General features: G+C 45.9%; 1 non-coding gene across 1 annotated transcript; it reads right to left on the bottom strand.

Annotated features, from left to right (window-relative positions):
- Positions 1-247: 247 nt before the first annotated feature.
- Positions 248-357, bottom strand: LOC129483633 (U6 spliceosomal RNA). Its single transcript, XR_008658148.1, has one exon. It is a non-coding gene; the product is annotated as a U6 spliceosomal RNA (small nuclear RNA).
- Between the last annotated feature and the right edge of the window lie 6,004 nt (positions 358-6,361).

The raw sequence follows: 6,361 nt of genomic DNA, 5'->3' as shown, positions 1-6,361 counted from the left end.
AGAGGTTGCAGTGAGCCAAGACCATGCCATTGCATTCCAGCCTGGGCAGCAAGAGCGAAACTCTGTCAAAAAAAAAAAAAAAAAACCTGAGCCTAGCAAACAAAGACCTATGATTACTCAACATCTAAGCCAATCAATACCCAAAGCCCCCAAACCTTCCCAAAAGGTTTCTGCTAAAGCAAAAAAAAAAAAAAAAAAAAAAAAGAGGGGAACTCTATTCTAATGACCACCTCAAACCTTTCTTTTTTTTAATATGGAATGCTTCACGAATGATGTGCACGTAATCCCCACAGAGGGACCATGCTAATCATCTCTGTGTGATTCCAATTTTAGTATATATGCTGTTGAAGCAAGCATTGTTTCTTCTGTTTTGAAAACGGTAGTTTTTTACCGTGGTAATCCTGTTTTCCTTTCATTTTTGTGCAATAGATGTTTCAGGATGATCAAATATATTATTCAGCTATAGGTCCAAAATCATGAGGCCTTTTAGAATAGTGCTATTCAAAGACTATAAAGCTATGTTGCACTTTTGCAACTATAGACATATATGTGATACTTCTGAGAATTTTTATTTAAGCCAAACAAAATAAAACGAAACACCATGATCTCTTGAACATTGTCATTGTCACTGTACTATTTCATGGCCAAGCCAAAATTCTTTGAGAGCGGATAATAGGAAAGATAGTATTTCATACAAAGGTGAGAAAATTATGGATGGCTAGTACAGGGTAACTAAATTATGCAAAGGCATGTATTGAGATAATGACACAATAAAGACAGGAATTCGGGGCTTTCTCTGTTTTCATTCAGGGGCAAGAAAGCTGGGCATGGTGGCTCACACCTGTCATCTCAGCAGTTTGGGAGGCTGAGGCAGGAGGATCACTTGAGCCCAGGAGTTTTAGATCAGCCTGGGCAACATAGTGAGACCCCCATCTCTACTGAAAATCAAAAATTATCTGGGCATGATGGCATGTGCTTATAGTCCCGGCTACTAGGGAGGCTGAGGTAGAAGAATTGCTTGAGCCCAGGAGCTTGAGGCTGCAGTGAGCCTTAATAGCGCCACTACCATCCAGCCTGAGTGACAGAGCGAGGCCCTGTCTCAAAAAAAAGAGATCGGCCGGGCGCGGTGGCTCACGCTTGTAATCCCAGCACTTTGGGAGGCTGAGGCAGGCGGATCACGAGGTCAGGAGATCGAGACCACGGTGAAACCCCGTCTCTACTAAAAAATACAAAAAATTAGCCGGGCGTGGTGGCGGGCGCCTGTAGTCCCAGCTACTCGGAGAGGCTGAGGCAGGAGAATGGCGTGAACCCGGGAGGCAGAGCTTGCAGTGAGCCGAGACTGCGCCACTGCACTCCAGCCTGGGCGACAGAGCAAGACTCCGTCTCAAAAAAAAAAAGAGATCAGGCAGCAGCTACTGACACCCTAGCTTACTACCCATCTCTGGGCACTATCTCTTATTAACCTATCTTTGAATTTTTATTAGGATGACACCAGCAATAGTCCCATACTCCTAATCCAGGTAAAGGGAAAGACAGCTGGAGCCAGAAACAAGGAGGGAAGGGATGAAGATGGAAAAGAGAGAAAAAAATGAATGCCAACTAATCTTCCTCTCCTCACTTTGGCAGTGATAAACTCTTGCTCACTCCCTTTGTGCACTCTGGTAGAAAAGCAGCACATTCCATTTAGTTATGCCTCTGTTAGTGCCGCCAGTGTTATTTAATTGCAGAAAACAATTTGGAGATAAGAGTGAGATTCGGGAAGGAAATGATTTTCCTTTATTTTCAAAAATGGTACAAAAATAACAACAAAACCATACTTAAGGATGGAAGTAGATGGAACACAATAATATGGAGAACCATTATTCCTTCCCAGATTAGGCAGGAGAGCTAGGATCTAGTCCTATCTGGCCACACAAAACACATGGTTCAAGCTTTCTGGAGTTCCGTTTCCTCATCTGAAAAGGCAGGGGGGTTGGAAGGTTCAAATTTTGTATTAAGATACTTTGAAGAAGTAATAACCATTTTTCGTGAAAGTTCAAGGGAGGCTATAAAAAGAAACTGAGATTTAACAACACTTACCTTGTGCCAGGTAATTAGCACTAGGATTTTTAAAGTAGAGACTCAAACATCCTGGGTTTGTGTTTGTGTTCTGCCTTCTACTAGCTGTGTGACCTTGGGCAAGTTACCTAACTTCTCTGTGTCTCCTTGTCCCCAGCAGAAAATGGGAACAATGGGCCAGGCACAGGGGCTCACGCCTGTAATCCCAGCACTTTGGGAGGCTGAGGCAAGAGGATCACTTGAGTCCAGGAGTTCAAAACCAGCCTGGGCAACACAGCAAGACTTCCTCTCTACTAAAAATCTAAAAATTAGCCAGAAGCAGTGGTACAAGCCTGCAGTCCGAGCTACTCTGGAGGCTGAGGCAGGAAGATCACTTGAGCCCAGGAGTTCAAGGCCACAGTGAGCTGTGACTGCACCACTATACTCCAGCCTGAGCAACAGACAGAGATCCTACCTATAAAAAATAACAATAAAACGGAAACAATGGTAGCTTCTCCAAAGGGTGGCTATGAGGAAAACAGTTTATATATACAATGTGGTTTATACATACTATATGTAAATATATATAATAACAGTAAACTGGCACAAAGTATTGCTTTGTAATTGCTCTTATAATGATTATTACAACTTTATAGAGATATTTTTATAGATGAAAAAACAAAATAGATGAGGAAACCATGGCTTCAGAGCTTTGAGTTTTTCTGACCTCAATATTCAGTCTCTCAACTATTGATTACCCTGAACCAGTTAAAAGAAGTGAAAGTCGGCCGGGCACGGTGGCTCACACCTGTAATCCCAGCGCTTTGGGAGGCTGAGGTGGGCAGATCACCTGAGGCTGAGAGTTCGAGACTAGCCTGGCCAACATGGAGAAACCCTGTCTCTACTAAAAATACAAATTAGCCGGGTGTGGTGGCGCATGCCTGTAATCCCAACTACTTGGGAGGCTGAGGCAGGAGAATCTCTTGAACCCCGGAGGCGGAGGTTGTGGTGAGCTGAGATCGTGCCATTGCACTCCAGCCTGGGCAACAGGAGCGAAACTCCATCTCAAAAAAAAAAAAAGAAGTGAAAGTCACAGAATTTTGCAGTCAGGGAAATCCTACCAGTTTCACAACGAGTCAATCAAAACCTTGCAGTAAATACACAATAAAGCTGTGTTTCAAAAGTCCTCCAACACCTAGCATAGCTTTTAGAACAGCTAATTTGCTTAGGTGAAGAAATGCTCCAGGCAGCGCACGGTGGCTCATGCCTGTGATCCCACCACATTGGGAGGCAGAGGTAGGAGAGTCACTTGAAACCAGGAGTTTGTGGACAGCCAGAGCAACACAGAGACACCCTGTCTCTGTGAAAATCAAAACAAAACAAAAAAATAGGCCAGGCATGGTGGCTTGTGCCTGTAATCCCAGCACTTTGGGAGGCTGAGACGGGTGGATCATTTGAGGTCAGGAGTTCAAGACCAGCCTGGTCAACATGGCGAAACCCCCTCTCTACTAAACATACAAAAATTAGCCAGGCTTGGTGGTAGGCACCTGTAATCTCAGCTACTCGGGAGTCTGAGGCAGGAGAGTCACTTGAACCAGGGAGGTGGAGGTTGCAGTGAGCCGAGATTGCACCACTGCACTCCAGCCTGAGCAACAAAGTGAGACTCTGTCTCAAAAAAAAAAAAAAGAAAAATAGAAAAAAATAGCCAAGTGTGATGGTGCATGCCTATAGTCCCAGCTACTCTGGAGGCTGAGGTGAGAGGATCACTTGAGCCCAGAAGTCAAGGCTGCAAGGAGCCAGGATCAGGCCACTGCACTCTAGCAGCAGTGACAGAGTGAGACCCTATCTCAAAAAAAAAAAGAAAAATAGCCCCAGAGACATTACTCTTATGTTGGGCTGGAATCCAGTGAATTGGTGGCCCCTCTCTCTCTCTCATCTGAAGGTTTTCAGAGATGCAAATTGCCTACTTGAAATTCTGTGGCATTAAACCTCTGCTTGGTTGAGTCTCTGGCCAGGAGTAGAATCTTTTTTTTTTTTTTTTTTTTTTTTTTGAGACTGAGTCTTGTTCCGTCACCCAGGCTGGAGTGCAGTGGCACAATCCCAGCTTACTGCAACCTCTGCCTGCTGGGTTCAAGCGATTCTCCTGCATCCCCTCCCTAGTAGCTCAGATTATAGGCACCCACCACCACACCCAGCTAATTTTTATATTTTTAGTAGAGACAGGGTTTTGCCATGTTGGCCAGGCTGGTCTCAAACTCCTGACCTCAAGCGATCCACTCACTTCAGCCTCCCAAAGTGCTGGGATTACAGGCGTGAGCCACTTCGCCCAGCTAGGATCCTTTTTTTTGAGACAGAGTCTCGCTCTGTCACCCAGGCTGGAGTGCAGTGGCGCGATCTCGGCTCACCGCAACCTCCATCTCTTGGGTTCAGGCGATTCTTCTGCATCAGCCTCCTAGTAGCTGGGACTACAGGTGCGTGCCACCACACCCACCTAAGTTTTTGTATTTTTAGTAGAGGCAAGGTTTCACTGTGTTAGCCAGGATGGTCTCAATCTCCTGACCTCATGGTCGGCCCACCTTGGCCTCTCAAAGTGCTGGGATTACAGGCGTGAGCCACCGTGCCTGGCGTGTGTGTGTGTGTGTGTGTGTGTGTGTGTGTGTGAGAAAGAGAGATGAAGTTTCACTCTTGTTGCCCAGGTTGGAGTGCAATGGCGTGATCTCGGCTCACTGCAACCTCTACCTCCCAGGTTCAAGCAATTCTCCTGTCTCAGCCTCCCGAGTAGCTGAGATTACAGGTGCCCGCCACCACCCCTGGCTAATTTTTGTATTTTTAGTAGAGATGAGGGTTTCTCCATGTTGGCCAGGCTGGTCTCGAACTCCTAACCTTCAGGTGATCCACCCACCTCGGCCTCCCAAAGTGCTGGAATTACAGGCATGATCCACTGGGCCTGGCCGCCAGGATACTCTTTTAAAGGAGGAATTGGTAAATCCTTTCCCTCTGGTGATAGGGACAGTTTTGATAAAGATGGGAGGGGGAAAACCATGTGCATGACTCCAGACTCAGAAACCAAAACCCAAGTTGAATTCCCTCTCAGAGTAAAATCAAGTACTACAGATGAGAAAACACAGACGGTAAGAATGATAGGACTAGTGTATCTTTTCTTAGGGGATAAAAGCTGTTTGACAGCACCTGCAACAAGTGGTTCACAGATACATCCATCATCTACTTCCTCAACAAGGAGCTGTTCGAGGAGAAGCTCACACACAGCCCCTGACCATCTGCTTCCCTGAGGACACAGGGGCCAACAAGTATCATGAGGCAGCCAGCTACATCCAGAGTAAGTTTGAGGACCCGAATAAGCACAAAGACACCAAGGAGATCTACACACACTTCACATGCACCACCGATACCAAGAATGTAGTTCGTGTTTGATGCCATCACCGACGTCATCATCAAGAACAACCTGAAGGACTGGGGCCTCTTCTGAGGGGCAGCGGGACCTGGCAGGATGGGCCACCACCAACTCTGTACCCCCCAACCCCTGAGGAAGATGGGGCAAGAAGACCATGCTCCCCGCCTGTTCCCCGGCCACTTTTCTCTTCTTTCCTTTGTTCTTAGCTCCCCGTCCCCTCAGCTCCAGACACAGGGGAGGGGTTGCCATAGGCCTCCCTGTTTGAAACCTGCCCTTGTCTTGAGGTGCCAGTAATGGCCATGGTACCCTCTTTCTGGGCATCTGTTCTGGTACCCCCCAGAAGTTGTGAAGATTCTATTCTACTCAGTAGCTCTCATTATGTAAAGAGGAACCCTGAAATAAATCAGTTGTTCCAGAAAGTTCACAAGAGTAAGAAAACAGACTGAGTCTTAAAAGAACTAACTGGCATAAAAGAAGAAGCCAGAAAGTAGTGGACTGGGACCAGAGAAATAATATTTGAATTTAATTCATCTGTTCAACAAATATTTGCTCCTTGCTAACATTTTGCCAGGTCCTATGTTCGTTAATACAGTTTTGATCAGACAGACATGGCCTAAGGGGACTTAGAAAGCTAGTTGCAGGTGAAGGGGGGAGAGCCAACATACAAGAAAACAAATATATATAATTGTAAGTTACAGAGGTGCTGTAACAGAAAAAAAGAGGTTGCCATGCAAGATGAGAAGAAGGTATAAGGAATTTACTTTGGACCAAGCATTCAGGAAGGCCTCTGAGGAAGGCAAAGCTTGACCAGAGGGTAGGAGGAACTCGGGGGACAGTGAAAGGAGGGAGGAATATGGGGGGGTGGAGATTTCAAGCATGTGGAGTGAAAAATGCAAAGATCCTAAAATAAAA

The sequence above is a fragment of the Symphalangus syndactylus genome, chromosome 5 (genome assembly GCF_028878055.3).
Source record: "Symphalangus syndactylus isolate Jambi chromosome 5, NHGRI_mSymSyn1-v2.1_pri, whole genome shotgun sequence".
NCBI lineage: Eukaryota > Metazoa > Chordata > Mammalia > Primates > Hylobatidae > Symphalangus > Symphalangus syndactylus.
Note: the sequence above shows the minus strand (reverse complement) of the source record. Positions and strands in the feature narration are given on the sequence as shown.